Here is a 23,119-nt window from a genome sequence, read left to right on the forward strand (position 1 = left end):
CTGAGGATGGGAAGGAAGCCAGAGAAAAGAAGAACCCTGCCTGGGACCTCCAGCTCTGTGCAGGAATGAGCTTGAGACAGATGACCCTCACTTGGGGTCACTCAGTTGGGCTGGGTGAGGAGTGAGACAGAGACAACCACCAGACCAGTGCCATGGAACCCAAACAGAAAGCCAACCTGAGATGACCCCTGCCTGGTGTCATAATGCAGGGGCAGAGCACACACTCCTGAGACCACTCCTGAAACAACCCCAGGCACCACTACGAGGAGCAAGTAAACGCTTGAAAATGGAAGAGAAAGAGAAGCAGAAGGGGGTGGTCACAACGAGGAGAAGCAGAGCTGGAGACTCAAGGGTTGTGAGGAACAATTTAATGTGAGCAGCCAGCAGTGCCTCCTGGGAGCATGGTGGGGTCCTGATACCCTGATATCCGAGAGGAGTCCCAGTGGGGTTCTAGTGTTGCTAGAGTAGCAGAAGCCAGAGGCCTTATACTAGAACCAGGAGTCATTGCAATGAACATTTGCAAGCAAAGCTATGTGGACAAAAAGGTATACTGTGGGACACATTCTGACATACTACAGTGTCCGAGGTGAGATTTTTTTCTCTGTTGTGGGGAGAGTTGCAAGGTTGGAGGGTAGGTATAGGGGGGTGGAGATGAGTGGGATTGGTGAGCACGGTGTGAAATTCACACACACACACACACACACACACACACACACACACACACACACACACGCACACACACAAGTTTTTGAAAACTCAACTTATGTCTCCATCAAATCCCTCCCTTCAGGCCTCAGGAAACCCCGTGGAAAAGGAGACAGAAAGAGTCTGAGAGCCAGAGGGGATGGAGGGCATGAAGAAAACCAGGTCCTCTAAATCAACACGGTCCATCCACAAACGAACCCACAGAAACTGAGGCAGCACGCAGAGGGCCTGCACAGGTCTGAACTGAGGCAGCACGCAGAGGGCCTGCACAGGTCTGAACAAGGTGAGGTCCCAGAGTGGAAAGAAGTGGACACAGGTCTCCCCCCCGACCTGAAGCCATGGAGAATGACTAACTATGGGCCAATGAAAATTTAGGTTTTTCCAATGGAGTCTTATTTTTTTTTAAATTTATTTACATTCCAAATGATGCTCCCCTTCCTGGTCCCCCCTCCAAGAATTCTTCACCCCACCCTCGGAGAGGGTGCTCCCCTAACCCCCTCACTTACCCCCATCCACCTCCTTGTATCCCCCTTCCCTGGGTCATCAAGTCTCTACAGGATTAGGCACATCCTATCCTCCCCCAAAAGACCTGGGAAGGATCAAAGGGAAATTACTCTGCAGAACACTGGATGACCAACAGAATGAACTCAATGATATCATTGAAGATTCCTCCCTCTCCCTCTCCCTCTCCCTCTTCCTCTCCCTCTCTCTCTCCCTACCCCCTCTCTCGCTCCATATATATACACACACACACACACACGCACACACGCACACACACGTGTGTGTGTGTGCGTGTGTGTGTGCATATCACACAAACAAAATGTTTCTTTTTCACACTAGGTCTTTTGAGTGTATATTGGTTTCCAGCTTAGTGTTTTATAGAATCCCTGAGTGTGTGAATGAGCGGCCCCTGCATCTATATCTTATTTCATGTGCCCACCCTTTGGTTCTTTTCCTTCTGTTTGCTGTTTTTTTTCCCCTATTCAGATATATTTTTTATCTTATTATATTTTGTTATTAAAAACCCTTAATTCATAATTAAAAACATTCTATTGCAGGTCTGGGCTTTAGAAGCCCATAACGGTTTTGCAGAAATTTATTTTAGCCTAGTAAATGTTTGCCCCAGGCCGAGGCTTCCGAACTTCCCAACAGTTCCTCTCAAAGGTTTGGTTACGGGATACCTTCTATAGGCTCTTAAATTTAATGGGAAAGAGTGAGGAATAGAATAGGCTCAGAGAGGGGAGGATTCCTGACATCTGGGATGGCTTGCCATCCTAAAGGATCTCACAGCTCGTAACCATGGGGGTCCTGGGAGACGAGAGATCCAGGTCTTAGGGTATGCAGAGGCGAGGCTGGATGCCTCGTGTAATTCCCTCCTCCTCACTAGGCCTCAATGTTCTCTTTTAGAAATGTCAGAATTAAGTTTGACATGATAAGAACTCGTGACTCCAGCATCCCATGCTTAAAATTTTTTTCCAGAAAGAAAAAAAATCACCAAGACAGAGTTAATATGTTCAAAACTGTTCAAGGACCAGTGAGATGAATACAGCAAGCGAAGGGGCTTGCCACTAAGTCTGACATCCCCAGTTCAATCCCCAGGATCCACATGGTGGGAGGCAGGAGCCAACTCCTCAGACCTGTCATTCAACCCCCATACTGGTGCCGTGGTATGTGCCTGACCACACACCTACACACGCAAGCACTTCAATAAAATGTAATGCGGTTTAAAAGTCTGTTTATTGCAGTGTTATCCACTAAAGCAAAAAGGCAAATCAACAGAAAAGAATTGTGTCACCATGTATAAACCACCAGTCGGCATTTGATATCGCTGTAGGCAGGGCCTAGCGCCTCTGCCTTCCGTGCTGCCCAGACGGGGTTGACTCTTGGTAAATGAAACCGTAGTGGTCTCCAAGTGGTGGGATTACAGCTGAACTTTGTTTCCTTCTCTCTGCTCTTGCAGATTTTTTTGATTTTTCTATAATGAACACATATTGCTTTAATAATCAGGGAAAAAAAACCCAAATGTCACTGAAACGGCAATTAATTCTATAAGGAATGTGCGACCAATGAGAAATAGCTTAAATCATATGTGAGATGAGAAGCAAGTCCAACAGGAAATGAATATTCAGATTGTGGCTGTGTCGAAACGCAGCTACTTTGCCTAATTGTCAATTCATCTAATAACCAACTCTCTACAAATTCACATACTTTTTGTCTATTCAATTAGTGGTTTCTTTCTCACTTTGCCATCTTATGACATGTTAAACATCTTTGTCCCACTGTCTGAAGTTACTTCTTAATATTCTATCCCTAGGAGTTAATTTGACTCTATCCCTCAGTCCTAAGAAAGTTTTTAAATCCCTGAATATGTAATTGGTTTTTAATCTACTTTTGGATAACTTAAGGAATTATCGAACTGTTCGTTAGAAATTCTTCCTTCAGAATTTAATATTTCAAGCACTCCTTCCTGTGATGTCTAAACATAATGAAGACCATTCATTGAAACATTTGTTTATTAAAACCTTTCCTTTCGAGTCAGTCGTGGGCCAAGTAAGACATGGGCAATGTGCTAAAAACAAAGTAAAATGAAGTGAGAACTACCAACCAACCAATGAACAACGTCATCTTCTTCTTCTTCTTCTTCTTCTTCTTCTTCTTCTTCTTCTTCTTCTTCTTCTTCTTCTTCTTCTTCTTCACCACCACCACCACCACCACCATCATCATCATCAACAACAACAACAACAGCAAAGCCCACGTTCATGAAATAATAACAACTCAATCAGTACACAACACCAAAAAGATGTAAGGAAAAATGAAGAAGGAAGTAGACTTAGCCCAGGTTGAATTTTAGGGGACTATACTTATCTGATGGCATGAGGGCAAATACTTAAATTGTTCTTAGGGATTGTGCTGGCTTCGTAAATTAATGGTTACAGATTCTCTTTCAATAACCACGACTTCACTAGTGCTGAGTAGCTGGCCGGGTTTTCCATACCAGGCATGTCTTCCTTCCTATCCAACAGGTCTTAAGCAGAATTAGATGTTGGTTACTACCAATGTATCACGCCACTACGGCTCCCTCAGGGTTATCGTGCCATGCTGGCCATCGTTGCGGTTCATAGGCATCATAGCTGCATAGAACAGTTGGCTGCCTCTCTCCTTGGGAAGCCTGCACGATGCCTTCTGGTACCATGAAAGCCAGTCCTCAGGGAGTGGGGATCCAGGTCAGTTTCAGCTCAGGGGTCTCTGGGTCCTATTTCTGAAGTGTATGTTAGCATCAGCAGTAAGGACTTACCTTCCACTTCTGGGGTGTAATGGAGGACAACAGAGTTTTGGGAACCTCCGGGACAGCCCAGCCAACCATTCAAAGGAGGGCTACTCAAGCCTGGATTTTGTTGGGTGGTCTTTTGGCTCATGGAAGGACCTTTGTCAGGTCTGATGAAAAGAGTTCGGTCAAACTATGTGTGTTTAGACCCAGAATTATGTGCACTACAGTTTTAGGTAGGAGTTGATAATGTGATTCCTTGGGGGTTTTCCAGACACCCAGTGCTATGTCACCCCCTCCCCCTCTGTATTCCCATCCCCGCTCTCTAAAGAAGCTCCTTTAACTCATTTTCTCTATCAGATCATGTGAACTCCGCTATCCCCTTTATTGCTTCCACACACCCCATATCCCAGCAATGGTCCCTTTTTCAGCAGTTACTCCAGGCTGGGTACGCCCATCTGAAGATTTGGGGCCAGGGGCCTCCAGTGAGAGAGAACATGGGCCGTTTGTCTTTCTTTCTGGATCTGAGTAATCTCAATACGAGCTTTCCTAGTGCCACCCATTTACCTGAGAAGCTCATCCCTCCACCTTCTTTGTCGCTGAATAGCATTCCTTTATGGGTGCGCACCACAGCATTTTCTTTATCCACCCACCACCTGAGAGACATTTATATTGTCTCCACTTCCTAGCTATTGTGAATAAATCAGTAATTAATATGGCCGATCAGGTATCTGTGAAGCAAGATGTTGAGTCATTTGGGCTTACGCCAAGGAGTAGGTCATACAGTAGGGTCCTTTTTTTAACCTTTTGAGAATTCTCCACACAGATTTCCGTACTGGCTTCACCAACTTGACATCTTTCTGAAGCTGCTTCTGTCCTCTTAAGGGACCGCCAGGGATCAAACTCAGGTTCAGGCTTGGCAGCAAGTGCCATTTTGTGCCGATTCATCCGCTGGCCCTGTGTAGAGCTGTTTTCTTTCTTCCGCCTGGAAAATTAAGCTGTTAAGTTCCTTCACTGACATTTTTTATTTCAGGGTTGATGTCTTTAAGCTAAAGGGTATCTACCGGGGTATTTAAAAAATAATTTCTACATTTTATTGAAAGTGATATATGCTAATATAATTTTCATAAGTGTAAATTGTTGCAACTTCTCAACCTGGTATGACATCGTTCCAATACATTGCTTTGGTCCTTTGATATGGTTTCCTTTAGCTCACTGGACATACAGTAATTATCCTGGAGGGCCAGTGTGTGACCTTCTCAGGGAGGGTCTGCAGAAGTCCTTCCTGTACACGGACCATGCTCTTTTTTCCTTAGGAATCTTAATATTTTTTAAGTACTTGAAACTTAAAATAATATAATTTGGCAACTGTGGAGAGCAGGCTCTAACATCATAGTCTGCTTTTTGTTCCTTTCTGACTTTCAGCTTGTCTTTTTTTTTTTTTCTAACTTCTCCTTTAAGGTCTGTGCACCTCACGGTGTGTGTCTTTAAAGTCTCGGCTCAGACACCTTAGTGAGTTCAGTGTTTTCTGGGATGCAGCTGTGCGTTCTGAAGCCTGCTTTCTCAACTCAGACAAGGGCCGGCACCCCCACTTTAGCCTTCACGTTTACTTGTGTTGAGTCTGAGTAATGTCCCAGTCTCAGACGTGTGCACAGCTGTGCACGGGTGCCTCAGCCTCTACATTCCCAAGATGATGTCAGACCTTTAAAAGTCTCTGTGTCCCTTGGATCCATCTTTTCTTTTTAGGGTTTCGTTTAGCTCGTTGTTTGCCCCAGTGACCAGCTACCCCAGGTTAAATCGCAGATTTACGTAGCTTCTAAATGTTTTCAACAAATATTTAGGGCAGTGGTGCTCACCTTCCGAGCACAGTGGCCCTTTAGTACAGCTCCTCATGCTGTGGTGACCCCAACCATAAAGTTAATCTTTATGGTCTGCTTCACACCTGTAACTTTGATTCTGTTACGAATCATACTGTAAATACACAACCTGCAGGATATCTGATTTGGAACCCCATGGAAGGGTCGTTCAGCGCTCAAACTGATCTGAGGGATCCAGAGAGAAGGCTTTTGGCATTCTGGAGACAAGTCATATATCGGTGGCCTTTGCAAGGTCTTCCAGGGAGGGATTAGACAACTCGGGGACGACAGTTTGCTGGGAGTGAGACTCTAGAGGAATTCACTGCTATCGTGTCTCACCTACGGCTGTCAGGCTGATGGGGCTTGCTGTGAACTTGTGCTGCTGATGTTCAAGTCCACCATAAGCTGGAGAACACGAGACAGGAATGGGGCAGGTGACATAAGACTTGCCCTTACCAGGATGCAGCTCTCTCTCGTGAGTTAAACTCCTACCTTGCTTTAAGGCTGACTTCCAAGCCATGGCGGACTGTACCCTCAAGCTGTGAGCCTAAATACCCTTTCCTGGCATAAACAGCAACAAGAAAACTAAATGCATGGGTTCTATTTTATTTATTATTAATGTGTTTGGATAAAGAAGAATGTGGTCTTAGGAGCAGGCAGGCATGAGGAAACAGTGGTGCCTTGACTACACACAGGGTGAGATCTGCTATCACTTAGATGGAAACTAATGCTAACTAGAGACTAGTTAACTAGCGCTTAACTAGAGACAGCATCTATGGATGCTATGCCCTGATGGAGGGCTTACCTTGGAGGATTAGAAATGACAATCTGTACTTGTGGCTCTCAGGGCTGCATATCTGCTGATTGTGGGTGCTCTGGGGCCTTCACTCCTGAATGTATTTCTCTGATGAGACGTTTCTGCTCCCTTCAAACTTATATAGACACATTAAGCATTTATCTTGATTTGGCTTCCCTGGAAAACACAGATAGAAGGCACCAATCACTGTAACAAGGGATTTCCCCATCTCCTTTGTCAAGCATGTTTTATGAGGGAGAAGTGGCTCTGTGGAGGATAGAAACAATTCCCAGAAAACCCACAATTCCATTGAATTATGATACTAGAATGCCTATTATGGACTGGGATGAAAAGCTGTAATCCCCAGCTGAGTGAAATTCTACTAATGGAGAGGTTTATGGAATAAACTAGCTTGATCTAGTTTGACTAGGATTCACTGAACCTTTAGAAGACACAACTTATGCTAGGCGTCTAGGGGATAGCAAATCTCAGTCACTACTGTCCTCTAAGGCTGACAAAGGGATTGGCAAAGCTTGGGGCATAGATTGTAGTCTACGAGGGCTTGAAGTCCTCCAGCGAAGCTGTTCTGAGCACAGGCCTGAAGATGAGGCACAAACTTCACCACGCTGTTGAAGACCCAACGATCATAAAATAATTAGCGTCTGCATTTAAAAAGCTCTCTTTGGACTTTTATGATTAGCTCAGTAGTCTAGAAGCAGAAATGCTATTAGCCAACTGTCTGAGGTTAGTGCTCTGAACTTTTCAGAAAGTCTGTTGTTGAGATACAGACCCAAGGACGGGGGTGCAAATCATAGCTCCTTGCAAACCTCTTTACCTTTGGAACTGCATTTCATGTTTTTTTTGGAAGCAGGGTCTCACATAGCCCAATCCAGTACCAGGGACAGACAATGTCATGGGTAGCCTACCAGAGATGACCACTCAGATACAGTTGGAAGTCTTTACTCCTGGCAACTGGGACTACACTCAGGTATCTGGGGACCCAAGTGCATTGAGTGTCCAGAGCAAAGGGTGTTTGAAGGCCAAAACATCCTGGCATTTTGCAGTGCAGCTGCAGGGCGGTAGAAGGAACTTCATGCAAGCAAGCAGTCTAACAGAAGCTAAGGTAAGTGGTTAGCTAGAGAGGGGTTGTGCAAGCAGGTAACTTAACACAAGCTAAGCTCGCTGGTGCACCTCGAGCTCAGGTTCCTAGAATACAGTTGAGTAAGATAATTTCCCATGGGATTCTCCACCATGGAGATTAAATTCTAGTCAAATGGCCTCAGCAAGAAGACAAGATGGAGGAACCTCTACACTTTCTTGCTCTGCTGCATCAGGTCAGACTTACCTGGTAACATCCACAAGGTGGGACAAGAGACTCTTTCCTAATGATGGGAGAGAGGGAGGAACGTGGAGAACCTGGATGTGGATACAGGTAGGACCACAGAAAGAGCAGTCCAGACAAATGAAGGTAAAGACTTAGATACTCTGGAGACAGATTAAATGACATCAAAGATAGATATATGGCAAGGTGTGCTTGGAAGGCTTGGAACAGGAATCGGGGTACAAGGAACTAGGAACACACCACATCATCTCTTTCCTCATCTCAACTTTTCTTTTGAGACACTGTCTAGACCTGGCTTGGAACTCACTGTGTGGACCAGGCTCAACTGGAACTCACAGAGACCCACCTGCCCTGGTCTCCTGAGTGCTATAATAGTATCTTGCTGTTGCCTATTGTGTTTGTTATTTGGAAACACAGTGTCATAAAGCCCAGGCTAGACTTGAACTCACCACATAGCCAAGGGTGATCTTGAACTCCTGATCCTACTGCCTCCATTTCCCCAAGGCTGGATTTACAGATATGTACTACCAGTACCACATCCAGTTTTGATGCTTGTTATAAAACAGGCAGTTAATAAGTATACAGGACGCCCTCCCTATCTGGGAGTTATGCATCTGAAGATTCAACCAATCAAGGATTGAAATTCTTCTAAAGAGAAAATTACCCCTGTGCTGAGTGTGAATAGACTTCCTGTCATTAATCCCTGAGTAATACAGTAGAACAACAATTTGCATAGCATTTACATTGTATTAGGGATAATAAGTAACCTAGAGATGATTTAAAGTTTACTGGAGGATGTGTGTAGGATATATGCAAATGACACTTCGTTTTGTATAAGGGACTTGAGCAGCTAAGATTTTGGTACCTCCGAAGAGGCTGAGGACAACAAATTTCTTCCAAACAGGCCCATGTTAGAGTTTTAGGGGTTCGACAAAAGCCTATCTTTCACCCATCGAATGAGGACCAGATGTGAGATAAGAGCCAAGAGATTAGAGAATAGAGATGGTTATTTGCTTTTTATTCATAAAACATTCAGACAGGTCTATATTTGTGCTCAAACACCAAACCAACAACCATTTACACTCTTCCTGAGTGATGACCTGGGGCAGCCCACCAGGAGGAACCTTGTGCTTCAGAGCCACACCTCTGCCTGGGCTCCTGCCTAGAACTGGAGTGGAGCAGGGGAAGCAAGACGGGCATCCCATGCCTCAGACTTTAAAGCAATCATCCATTAAATAGTTCCCCTTACTGGGGACCAAGGTTGATGAGCTAAAGGTCAGCTAACTCCCCTCCTCCAGGCTTAGGTGGAAGAGGAAGTGATGGGGTTAGGATACAGGAGTATTACGCTTTTCAAGTTCCAGCTCTGTGGAAACAAAACACAAGAAGAACCTAAATCCTGTCCGACAAGCCCTGGAGAGTGGAATTATTCTGGCTATGTGGCAGCAGAGGGAGTCAATCCTGGAGAACTCCCTAGAGCGGTTCCTCAGATAAAGGGAGGCAGGGAATTTCAAGGCTCAATCTATCTAGCTCTGAACACTGGCCTCTAGTCACTAGTCCTAGACTCCTTTAGACTCTTAGAAGGAAGCATTACAGGTGAACAGAGGCTGTCCACAAAGCTACAGGACATTTCATTACTGGGGTTACAGTGGTAAGCCCTCTGTGTGCCTTCTCTGTTTGCTTGCTTGTTTGATTCATCCATTCATCCATTCATTCTTCTTTTCATTCTTTCTTACTTATTCCTTACTTATTATTTTTTATTTCTGTAATCCTTCCATGCCCCACATGTGAGGAGAGAAGAATTAGGTGGTGAAGAGTCCCAGATAAGGGTATTAGGGACCACGGATGGTCCTGGTTGCTGCTCTAATTAGTGACTTTTCAAATGATTGTTCTTTAATCGTGCATTTCAAGAGAGTAGAGAGCGACTGAGTCAGTAGAAATTGTGCAGAAAACGGAATCCAAGTGTGTACTGTTCAGTCACCACTGGGGGGCGCTGTGTGCTGTGATGGAAGTGCAACCACGGTCCAGCTATGTCTTAGCTTCCCACGTGAACTTGTGCCCTAGACTTGCTGTCTCCTTCCCACCTGGCTATCCACAAAGTCCCACGATTTATTTGCACCAGGATTCAGACAAGACCCTGGTCAGTCTAATTTCTACTGGGCTAAATCCATACTTTGAGAGCATTCTTGTTGTCGTCCTTCAGGATTGATTTATCTAATTTTATTTCCAGCACCAGGATCTACCTGGCCTCTCCCTGCGTGTGTGAGTGTGTGTGTCTCCTACAGCTTCATACCTTCTGTGGTGACATTTCTACCACTGCATGCTTTGTTGTTGATAGAAGATAAGCCAGATATTTCTCCCACTGGCTGGGCTGGCTTCCTGAGTCCTCGTTTTACGTTTGAATCCATTACTGCACCATCTCCCACACCATCAGCACGTGACTCTAGCACAAAGGACCGTGCAAGCATCGTGTGATAATACAGATAGGTACGTGTGTAGGTGTGCACATGGTGCACACACATGAGACTCGGGTGGAGGTCAGAGGAGAATCTTAGGGGGTCCACCCTTAAGTACAGTCCAACTTCTTCTGTTTGAGATGGGGTCTCTCACGGGCCAGGAGCTTCATGACGTCCAGGTTAGCAGACCCATGAGCTAGCAGAGCTCGCTGTCTCCCCTCCCATCTCAGAGCACTGGGTTTATGGGTGTGCAACATCACCTGGATTTTATACAGGTTTCTAGGATCTGAACTCAGGCCCACATATTTTTCAGGCAAATGTTTTACCCACTGAACCATCTCTTCAGCAACTTAACCTTATTTTAAAAGTGTAGAACCCAAGATCCCAGGGGAAAGGATCTGTGTAGAGGCCCCATTAGGAGGGTGGCACGGCAGGGGAGCAGCCATGTGCCTAGCTAGCTTCAGCGTTTGCACTACAGGCAGAGTTTTGTTACCCTTGCCCCAACCCTGAGTGTGGCTGCCTCCCAGCACCCTGCTGCTCTTTTGTTCTCTGTTCCCTCCTGTGGCAAGCTTCCAGCAGGGCTGATTCATGGATCTGGGACCGCATGGCTCCCATTAACTTCGAGGGAAAAGGCATAAGGCAAAACCCACATCAATCAAGACTCTAAATTACTCATCCATCTTTGCAGGTGACACGTGGATTAAGATGAACTTGGAGGGAAGAATAACTATAGGAAAGCTATTTAGATTTATGAAAATTGCTTAAGAGTTTATATCAAGTCCCTAAATGGAGGCTGACTCTGCGTTCTCAGCCCAGATGACACAGAACAGCAGTGATAAGAAGCAGGTTGTTACAGTACAACAGCTTGGGCTTGAAGTCAAAGGGGCTGGGACGCCCCCACCCCCACCCCTTCGCTGCCTGTGTAGCTTGTGTCGGCAGGCAGTCCGTTTACCTGTGGGATTCGTTTTCTCGTTTTAAATTTGAACATGTATTTCCAATGATGTATGGGGGGGGTCCCATATGTGAGTACAGTTGTCCACAGATTTCAGAAGAGGGCCCCCTGAACTTAGGTCCCCTGAAAGAGCCAAGGAGTCATCTCTTCACCTTCTCTCTTCTAATTTCATTTTTTATTCTCCCAGTGAGGCAGGCTTTTGACCCCATTTTACAGATATTGAAACTGAGGCACAGAAAGGATAAGGTACTTGCCCAGGGTGGTGTTGCTACTAAAGGATGAGGCAAAGCATCTATGCCTTTGGGCCACTTTACCTCCCAAATGAGATGTGAGTCTGATGCATGAGGCACAGAGTAGGTCCTCTGCGAGGCCTTCTGAAGTCAAATCTCCAGGACGGTTTCCATTTCAGAGACAGAAAGAGCCCGGTTTCAGCCCTGTGGGACCTAGTAGGCGCTCAATTAGTCAGAGTTGCACGGCACAGTTCCGTGGAAACGGCCCTGCTTTTATTTAATGACTTGCTTAGATGCATTTTAATATGCAGACCACAATGCCAGCGCACTGTCTTCTGGACGGCGATGCTTAGACATTCATTATTTTATGAGCCGCATATGTCATGCAGAGCACAAGCCCCTTTCTTAAACCAACACAACATGCAAATAGAAATTTCATGTAAAATCACATTCAGACAGATTCAAAGTAGAAACAGATGTCTGAGAAATATGAACGCCGGGCTTATTAAATATTTTATCATCAAATATTTCATATATTTCAGAAATGTCATCTGTGAAAACACAGAAATACCGCCTCAGGAGAACCAAAATATTTAATCACTTTCAAGAAATTCTTAAAAATAAGTCCTCACCCCCAGAACTATTCCAGGCAGAGAACAAATTTCCAGGTGCAGCAAGCTATATTTATTATATTTTCATCAAAATCAGTAACCTAGCTGAAGGAGATACGGTAATCAGTAAGGTCATTATTAGGTAAGATAATGACTTCTGAATGAATTCTCTCATTAATCTCATTACAAAATGGTAATGGTACCTGACTAATCATGCCAGAGGGGAGAGCTGTGTTGAATCAGAGCAAAATTAAGGCTGTAATCATTGAGCTGCTCTTGTTGTTTCTTCAGGAAAACCTCGCTCAGGGCTCGGAGGCTGACTTTAGACTCTTCTGACCCAGTGGACTGCAGATCTGAAGGCTGGAGCACTGGCTGCATTGGGGGCAGGGTCCGAAGCCCTGGCTGGCAGCAGGCAGGAGAGCTGGGCTCTTTCTGTCCCTGTCCCCTGCTTCCTGGGTGCTTTGGCTGGGTAATGTCTATCTCTGGGCTCCATTTGTTAGATTTGGTCCCTGCTTCTATCCTTGATCCATTTATAGAGCCTGTTCTCTAGTCATCCACCATCGTGGTCCAGAACAAAGGCCATCACCTCACCACCAGTAATGGCTGCCCATCTCACCCGGAGAAGTACCCAGGCCCTTCACAGGACCACACACTCTGCCTCCTTCATTCTCAAAGCTGTTCCATCTCCCCACCATGAAACTCTTCACGGCTGTTTCAGCATACACATACCTGCCTGCTGTCACCACATCTGAATTGTCCCTGAGCTCCACTCTGCATTTCTCTCTCAAATCCCCCCTTCTCTTCATCTTGGCTCTTACTGTCACCACCTCAGTCCTGCCATGTCCCGGACCACCACGCTGAGCACTGCAACCTCTCTGTCATCATTCCCGGCCACTCTTTCTTTCTCATCATTCTTATTACTTGCTCCATGATTTATTGACTGTCTTATCTGTCTTCCCCCTCAATTTCCCCCTCTGGAATATAAGCTTCCCCAAGGGCTCAGTATGGTGAGGTTCATCTACATGCCGGGCACACAGTCGGTGCACAGCATTCAAGGAACAGAGAATTGGCACGAAGGGGTGTGGAATGGATGACCAGGGATGACCAGGGATGACCAGGGATGACAAGGGATGATCAGGGATGACCAGGGATGACCAGGGATGATCAGGGATGATCAGGGATGACTAGGGATGATCAGGGATGACCAGGATGGGATACACTTAGTCAGGTGCATTCCCAGGCAGGAGCATGGCTGGGATGGTCTGTTCTTTCCATTCTGTTACAGAGTGGAGCTGCACCAAGGTCTTTTGTCTCCCTCCACACCCAAGAGGGTAGCACCCATCCAGCTAAGTTACCTTACCCCAAGTTCCAACACCAGTGTAGATAGCTCCTCTTGGCAAAAATAAGGCAGGTGACAGTGCCATGCCACAGAAACAGCCTGTCACTCCTGGTTTATAATGGTGACAGTGAGATATCAGAATGCTGTGGTTCATAAAATAATACCCAGTGAATTAAGCCTCCAGTTAACACTTGGATTCGTTTTTATGGAGGCCGGTAGTAATAGATCTCCACTGCTAAGTCAGCTGTAGAAAGCACACCTCTCAAGGGACAATGGGAAAATAAGGGAATACTTACCCCAAGTCACGGAAGGCAGGAATAAAGTCAGTCTAGCCTTTGGTATTGACGGGACCAGTCCATAACAGCTGGCTGGCTTTTACTGACCTGTGGCTTTAGAGACAGGATCACATCACACACCAGGACTCCAGGTCAGTATCATCACTAACTGGACATTACCCCACCATGTCAGCCCAAACCTCAGAATACCATTCACCACCACACAGCACACCGAGCCTTTCCAGTCCAGCCGGCTGAATGACGGCTCACATAAGAAATGGAATTGCTTTCCTTAAAATGCAGGGGTAGATTGCAGATCGAAGACCCTGAGGATTAAGAAAGGATACTTACGCCCAAGTGTGGTGGGGGCATAATTGTGAATCCAGCACCCTGGGGGGGGGTGACAGGATGGAGGCCAGCCTGGGCTACATAGAGAGACCTTGGCTCAAAACTACACAGCGAAGTGTTTATTGGAAGTAAGGATTTCTGGCTGGGGTGGTGGCTGTCCAGGAGGCTGCTGCTGTCTCCTCCTCATGGATGGCATCCGGGAACTTGGAAAGCATCTGAGTCTGCACTGCTATGTGGTAAGTTTGACAGTTCGAACCCATGGCTATATCTGACCAGGTGCTTTAATGGTTCAGGACGATGAGCGAGGCTCAGGAAGAGGAGGGACGAGGCACGCTGCTGGTCAATCCAATGTGCAACACCTGAGCGTTCCTACCTGGGGCCAGGAAGTTTGGTCATTCTTCTGTTAACCAGGTTCCTGGTTCTCGAGGTCTCATTGGCGTTATGCCGGTTGCTTTTTTGACTCAAAACCCATTTCATCTTTTGATTCAGCAGTCCATCTTGTAGCCTTGGAGTCAGAGGGACTCACTGTAGGCCATGTGGTGAACATATACTAAATACCTGTATTGGCTAGTTTTTATGTCAACTTGACACACGCTCGAGTCATCTGAGAAGTTGCCTCCAAAAGATCAGGCTGTAGGCAAGTCAGTGGGGTGTTTTCTTAATTAGGGATGTGGGAGGACCTAGCTCTTTGTGGGTGGGGCCACCCCTGGGCTGGTGGGCCTGGGTTCTGTAAGAAAGCGGGCTGAGCAAGCTGAGGGAAGCAAGCCAGTAAGCAGCTCCTGTCTCCAGGTTCCTGCTCTGTTTGAGTTTCTGCCTTCATTCAGTGGACTGTGATAGAGGATATATAAGCCAAATAAAGCTTTTCTTCCCCAAGTTACTTCCACAGGAATAAAAACTCCAGCTAAGACAATAGCCTCATCCATGACCAACACAGACGGTCTCTCTGCCTCCCTCCTTGCGTCTCAGTTTCCCATCTTGAGGCAGGCATCTGACCTTGGCCAGTTACCCACAATCCCTTCTGCCTATGGTTTCTTCCCAGCACCCAGACCAGGACACTGGAGTATAGTTCCCCATCTCTCCCTTTCCTCTGATAAGAGAATACCTTATTGGTACTCATTATGTCTACAGCAGGACAATATGAAAGAAATTCCCAGTCCAAGGAAAGAAGGGGTTAAGCATATGAAGACCTTTGAGTCTTTTCCTACACATCCCCTCCGTCAAGCCTGTCATTTTGTTACTGTCTTTGTCTCACAATTCTGGTCCGAGGAGAGGTGGGATAACTTTTTGAGCCAGACTCTAAGTGGCTTTTAGGAGAAAAAAAAAACATTGATTTTGTAGATGGGAAGCCACAAGACAGTATGATTGTCAGGTAAGGAAAAAGTAAAGTTTTCTATATACATATACACACATAACATACACATACACACATATACATATACATACATATATATACACAAATACACATATGTTAATCAGAATATTCAGAACTGCTTACTATAGTCAAATTTATAACTGAAATAAAATCAAGGGAAAATTGAATATCTAGTGAAAATGAGATCCAACTTTCATCTTACGTGAACACTGTTCATTTATACAGGCAGAGTCTTATAATATATTATTAGACAAGGAAAGCCCAGTGCAAAACACAGTATGAAATATTGTGTGTAACTACCCCCATGTGGTAAAATGACAAGTGATTTTTTAAAAAGAAACATTTCTTCCCAGTTCTTTGTAATATTTTCCAAAATCTGGTGGGTATAGTTCGATGTGGTGGTCAGAAGAAATAACAAATGCTCTCTCTCTCTCTCTCTCTCTCTCTCTCTCTCTCTCTGTCTGTCTGTCTGTCTCAAACATGTGACCCATTGGTGAGCAGGACACAGGTCCTCAGGGTGCAGAGGACACAGTGGACACTTGTGCACGTTTGAGAGGCTCTGGTCCCGTGTCCTTCTCTACTCTGGCACCCTGCCCAGTGATGTGATGGAAGGAGACCACTCTGGTGTTCCCCAGGCTGTTGGGCGGCAGCCAGTGCTCCCACCAGCACAGAAAGTGCCTGCTCACCACGAGGCCTTCCCACCACAGACACACTCCAATGTATTGAATAGTCTTAGTGCCCAGAAAGCTTGCTGTCTGGTCTCCAAGCCCAAGTACCCCGGAGCTTCAATCTTTTATGAAATAGCTTTTCATTTTCCCTTCTCAACTAAGGGCTTTTACAAGCCACAGAGTGGTTCTTTGTACATCAATTTTTAATCTTGTTAAGGTTTTATTTTTCCACTTGACCAATGCTCAGTTCATAAATAACACATCAAAAATTTGCTCCAATTCTTTCTGTAGGTTTTTTTGTTTGTTTGCGTTTATTTTTAAATGGCCTCCTATTGAGAAGGAAGAACATTGGCAACCACCACCTCACTGTCTGCCCGTGTCCTTCCCTTGTATACAAACTTTAATGGCTGCCTGTGACCAGGCAGAAGAAAGCCACTGTTCTCAGCGTAGTGCTTGAGGCTGCCATGCCTGGTCCCCTTTTCTCTCCTCAGTCAACTCTCTTCCTTCCAGCACACCCAGGTTAGGCAGAAACAAACTCCACCCCCACACTTCAGCACAGGCTTTACTCCCGGTCTTACCATCTCTGCTTACCTGTGATTTCTACTTTGGGAACTTAGGAGAGGTACAAGACATGAGCCCAAAATCAATCTTTTGTCTTTATAAGTTAACTATCTCTAGCATTTTATTATAATACTAGGAGGCCGACTATGAGTGTAGTCATCTAATATCTGTCCCTTAGTAACCCCTCAAGCAAGAGCCAATCAAGGGTTTGGTATTTTTCATCTCTGACCCCACCCCTTTTTTAATCTAGAACATTACTTGCACTTTTACTGACTTTGGGAAATTCTAGGCTACTGCCTTATGAATTGATTCACGTTTTGGAGTTTCTGATTATTTCTTTGTATTATCATTTACCCTTTCGTTTATTCCTTGTATTTTCTGTCAAACACATAACATAGACCATATCCTACCTAGCTTTAGGGAACCCAGCACCCTCTTCTGGCCTCCTCTAGCAACTGCACTCACGTGAGCATACACACACACACACACACACACACACACACACACACACACACACACAAAATTAAAATTAAAAATCTTGAATGAAGCATGCTTTGAAACCATTAAGTTATGAATTCATCAGAGGGTGATGTAACGATCCAACAGTTTCCCCCTGAATCAAACCTAAGTGTCCCATGTTATTTATCTTACAGTCCACATTTCTTTCAAGTATGTGCAGTGCCTGCTTTAATAGCCCCACATTTCCAGGTGTAGCAAACCTGATTCTGAACTCTTTAGTTCACGTGTCTGTCGAGTTATGTGATGCTACTTTCCCTTATATCCAAGAGGACTAGCTTCCTGGGCATCCATCTGAATTTTTCTTTGCCTTGTTCTGAACGTTCCAGAAGGTCTCTCTATGAGAATTGAGTTGTCTAGTTCCAGGTTAAAAAAAATTGGCATTTTTGCTGCGACTGGACTAAACTTATTATCTGAGAACTATCTTGAGAAAGATCATGTAAAAGAGTATCTATGGAGAGGATCACATAATTTTATTATTATTTAATTATAAATTAATTACAAATTTTTATTAATATTCAGAGGTGCGTAAACTCCATAATATTGAACTATCCTTGAATTTTTATGTGTCATTTTAAATACGTTATTGGATTTCTTAATAAAATTTTATTAAGATTTTTGTGTAATGACTGAGGCATGAGAGTGGCCAGGAGCCTTGGTTTTTATACAATGTTGGTCAGGTTTCCCTACAAATTTTATTTTGAATTTACCCCCGAATTGTTAAGTTTCCATTGCTTCCCGTTTCTTTGAACACTTTAAGCAACATTGAGATCACCTGACTTTCGCCCTTTCAGAGCCATCGGGTTCTGATGTTGTTTGGGCAGCCTAAGGATTCTACAACTTTCTCCCTTATTGTCCAGGCTGCTCCACTGTGCTGACTCTGATCAGCGATATTTTTTCTTGAACATTACCTACTCTGTCTACGCTTTCAAATCTTATGTGTTCACAATTATGCAAAGAATTCTTCCACATGTCTTCTGTTTCACCAAATACTTCCTCCTGTCATTTCTTATCTTGTATGTTTCCTTATTATTTTTGCTTTAATTTTTTAAATTACATTAAGATTTTTACTTATCTTTTGGTGGGGTGTGAATGTGTAAGGAGCACAGGCCAGCCGAGTGTGTATTTTTGACAAGGACCACAGTGCCTCAGACCCATGAAACATCCTCCTCAGGTCTGTGTGCAGCACCCAGCAGCTGCGGCTTCCTCCTGGACAGCTGCGTCCTTAGCCTGCTCCCACTGAGACTCGCTAAGCTGTACTCTCATAGCACATGCACCGAGGTTCTGGGTTGTGGCATAGTATTAGCTGCGTCTCCATCGGATTGTGCCTGACCTGCTGCAGCTTGCCTGCCCGTGTGCCTGTGTTTCTTCCTTCCCTCATTGCCCCGTCATGTTTCCAGAACCAAGACATGCAGGATGCGACTGTCAGATGATGCCCACGCAGAGGTCAGAGGACCAGATGCAGGAGTCAGCTCTCTTTTACCACACTGGGGCCTCAAGTTTGAGTCAAGTTGTCAGGGTTATCAGCTCCTGTCTTTGCCCCAAAGCCATCTTACTGGATTTTTTTTTTTTTTGAGATGTAATTTCATGTAATCTCGGCTGAACTCGAACTCCAAATGCTCCAAATGTAGCTAGGGCTGATTTTGAATTCCTGATGTTCCTATTCTCATATTATGCTATTTACATGTTTTGTTTGTATTTTTGCCTGTAACCTATTAAGGTTTCCAGTGTCGTCTAATGTGTTATTGACTTTTCTGAATGTTTCAATTCACAATTGAGGAAGCACTGTATTTTCAATTGTCAGGGCATATATTTAGCCATTTACATAGATTTATTTAATTTATTATTGTCTTCCTTTATTATTAATATTGTTGAGATAATCTCATTTCATAGCATGGCCCAGAACTTGAAACAATCCCTCTGCCTCAGTTTTCCAGGTTTCTCTTCTTTTCTCTGAGTGAGGGTGTCATTTAAAGTATATCACCTTTGGTTGAAGGCTTGAATACATTTCTTTTTGCATATCTTACTGTTTCTGCTTCATGAAGATTGTGGTGTACATACATGTGAGTGCACATTTGTGTGCGTGCGATATGTGTATGGTATATTGTGAAGGTACAATAGTACACTCGCATGTGTGTGCCCTGGATCTCATGTGGAAGTCAGAGGACAACCTCAGGTGTCTGTCTTTGAATCCATCTTGTTTGAGACAGGCATTGCCATCATGGCAGGAGCATGGCAGTGAACAGGCAGCCATGGTGCTGGAGAAGGAGCTGACAGTTCTACATCTTGAGACACAGGCAGCAAAAGGAAACTGTGAGCGATGCCAGGCATAGCTTGAGCATCTGAGACCTCGAAGCCCACCCACATTTCCTCCAACAAGGCCACACCCACTCAAGGCCACACCTCCTAATCGCGCCACTCACTACGGGCCTGTGGGGGTACCATTTTCTTTCAAACCACCGAAACATCTGTTTCCTCTTTAAGATGAATTGCGACCTATGATAATCAAGTGATTCACTTTGTTTTAAGCCCTTTCGCCCAAATTTTACCTGGTTAGAGGTTAAGCTGTCAGTTTTCTTCTGACTGTGTCCATCTTTTATTTGTCCTGGATCACTTAGTTTTCAGTATGTGTCTTTAAAGCACGATGGAGTTGAATTTTATTGAATGAGTTGATCAGAAAGCCCTTTTTCAGGAGATAAGCTTCTTACATTTATTGGTATAATTTAAGCCTGGTCCTAATTCTGCTGTTTGTTGTGAACATTTGCTGACATTTGTTATCCAATTGGCTTAACCTTTTTCTTGGATTTTATCTTCTTGGCTCTTTAATTTTACGTTCTTGATCGTTCCCTTGGCTTCTGGATTCACGGGGTTTACATTTTAGATTTAAACAGCTATGGACAATATTTGGAAAGAATTAGAACCGTGTAAACATGTACAGACTCTTTTTTTGTGCCATTGTTTCTCTTTTTGGATAGGATCTCTTGTAGCCTAGGCTGGCCTCAAATTTAAATATGTAGCCAAAGATCAGCTTGAACTTCTTTCTAATCTTCCTGCCCTCTACCTCCCAAGTCCTGAGATGAGAGGCCTGTGTCTTCATACGTGACTTAGGGTGGTGCTGGGGACCAAATCTAAGGTCTACTGCATGCTAGGCAAGTGTTTTAACTCGCATACACGTGCTGCTCCATACAGCCCCTGACGTGTCTTTTACACTGTATTGGATATTGTAAGGAACCTAGAAAAAGTATACAGGAGGGTATGTGTAAACATTGTTCCATTTTATATAAGAAACGTGAGCATTGAAGAGTTTGTTATTTCATGGTCTTCTGAAATTGGTTCCCTGGAAAGACAGTTGAACAAATGAAGGTCAAGAGGGGTCAGGCAAAGGGTCAAGGAAGTCCTGATGCAGAAGGCACGGAGCATATTAATATGGTCACAGGCTCCGAGTGGAATCTGAGAGCAGGCAGTATGTTAGAATGGCCCAAAGAGGCTGGGCCAGGAGCGGGGCCCTGACACCTGACCCATGGGGAATCCCGAAGGAGTACTTCACTGAAGAATGACACGGGCAAGCACTGAATCACAGCACCTGTACACAGAAGGGATCTCACCAGTGGCCGGTCCAATTTCCCACTCTGCACAGGAAGCCTACTGCAGGTGAGAGGAACTCATTCTCCAGGACAGTCTTTGCACCCAGGTCCTTCTGGTTAGCACGTGATCTCTTAGACTTCCCGCCCAAAGCAGCTTTGCAGTTTTTTCTCACACTTCTGTCTCTGGAGCAGCACCCGTGATTCGATTGCTACTCCAAACTGTTCTGGCCCGGGGCCTCGGTGTGGTGAACCCAGCCGCCACTCTGAACTTTGAGCCTCACCCCATCAGAATCCTGCCCAGGTTCTCCCTTCATCCCATAGGTCTCTGTTCTTCAGGGCACTACTGTAGGGTTAATGTCCGTCCTGCCACAGGGCTCCGCCATCAGGTTCTCAGGCTCTTGGGCATCCAGGCCCCGCTGGAATGCCACAGAAGAGCTGAGAATGGAGTGGGGGCCCACAGGGCTGGATCTAGCCCAGGGTGGAGGGAGAAAAGCGAGAGCTCTTTGACTGGTCCCGCGGGGGAGAGTCCTTGGCTTGACTGTGGTGGGCTGTAGGCTTGGTGGTGGTGGTGGTGGCGGCAGCCATGGCTGGGAGCTCAGAGAGGCCTTCTATGGTAGATTAGATGGCTCTGTAGGCGAAGGCCTTCTCTGCAGTTCCCCATGGTGGATCCCGATGAAAAGAGACAGTCCATGGTTTTAAGACATTTATTGTCATGTTGGAAAGTGGATGAGTAAAACCGTTCCCCCTTCTCAGAGTGGGCCTGAGATTAAATACCTTTTGCAGGGAGGAGGGTGTAGGAAGGAAAGTTCATTTGTTAAGCCTCCAGGCCTTTAGGTACCTCATTGTAATGGAGATCTGTCTTGAGCCTATGTGACCTGTGGTCACATCCTCTACCTGTGGAGGAGCTTGGAGCGTTGCCCTTACGTGACTGGTGGCCACAAATCTATGGAGGGCTGCGGCTAGTGACCAACATGGTTTCCTGGGAGTCAGGCGAAACGCCTACAGTCCCTTAGGATCACCAGGGTTTCTAGCCTTAGCTCAACTAGGAACCAGGGTGCCTTTCATGGTCCCTCACACTACAGCACGCTGACTCACTAAACAAATCCCATCTAACCGGACGTTCTGCTGCTGAGCACATCGGACCAGGGAGGGGGGAATACTCCTCCCTCAGAAATGCCTTTATTTCAAGGAGGCTGTCACTCAACTGAGATTCACAGGAGAAAGAGGATCCCAAGAAAATCAAGGGCATTTGCATTACAATCCTCCGCGGTGCCCAAAAATATCCTGCTGAACATGCAGAATTTCTAAGGATACAGTGTGTTTTGCTTATTCGTAGGAAATAAATGTGTGTGTGTGTGTGTGTGTGTGTGTGTGTGTGTGTGTGTGTGTGTGTGTGTGTGTGAGAGAGAGAGAGAGAGAGAGAGAGAGAGAGAGAGAGAGAGAGAGAGACTTAAACTCTCAGGCATGCAGACATCTGGTAAATGTCGACCAAAAAAATCACCTTTGACCTTGCAGATTTGGGATAGAGGGAGAGGGAGGGGAGGGGAGATATCTCCCCTCTTCTCTGCCTGATATTTTTTTTCCTGGAGGGGACTGGGGGTGCTTGGTGCTCTGTTGGCACATGGAGTCTGTAACCAGTGAGTCCTTTACCACCTTGAAGAAGAAGGGGCCAATTCTCTCTCTAAGGAGAGGACACCATTGCCCTCCTCATGAGGCAAAAATATTTATTTCCATTATTTTCTCTTTTTCTGCCTTTCAAGTCTGCTCCGTTGGGCTTGGCTAAGGATCCGACTAATTCCCTGTCCTTAGAACGCAGCATGTGTATCACCAACTCAACTCGTCACCCCTGCTTCAGGCCCTGCCACCCTCCACACCTGTTACATCCTGACCTCAGAGATACTGCATATTCAGGCCCAGACCACTGCACCAGAGTGAGTGTCACAGTAAAGAGAGTCAATAAATCTTTGGCTTCTCAGTGCAAAGTTATATTATGCTCAACTGGACTTTATTAAGTATGAAGCAGTTTAGAATAAAAATTGTATCTCTTAAAAATACTCCATTGCTTAAAAACTGTAAGTCACCTATGGTATTAGAAGCCTGCAATGCTGATGGACTTACCTGACATTGGGATATCACAGGACTTAAAATAAAACTGAGAATCTCCTTGGTGCAGTAAAGCAAAGCATATGAGGCCAGGCAGGTGCCCCACTGTGTAATTGGAGAGGTTCATCTCCCGAAACAACATT

Source organism: Rattus norvegicus, chromosome 5 (assembly GCF_021556685.1).
Source record: "Rattus norvegicus strain SHRSP/BbbUtx chromosome 5, alternate assembly SHRSP_T2T, whole genome shotgun sequence".
In the NCBI taxonomy this organism is placed as follows: domain Eukaryota; kingdom Metazoa; phylum Chordata; class Mammalia; order Rodentia; family Muridae; genus Rattus; species Rattus norvegicus.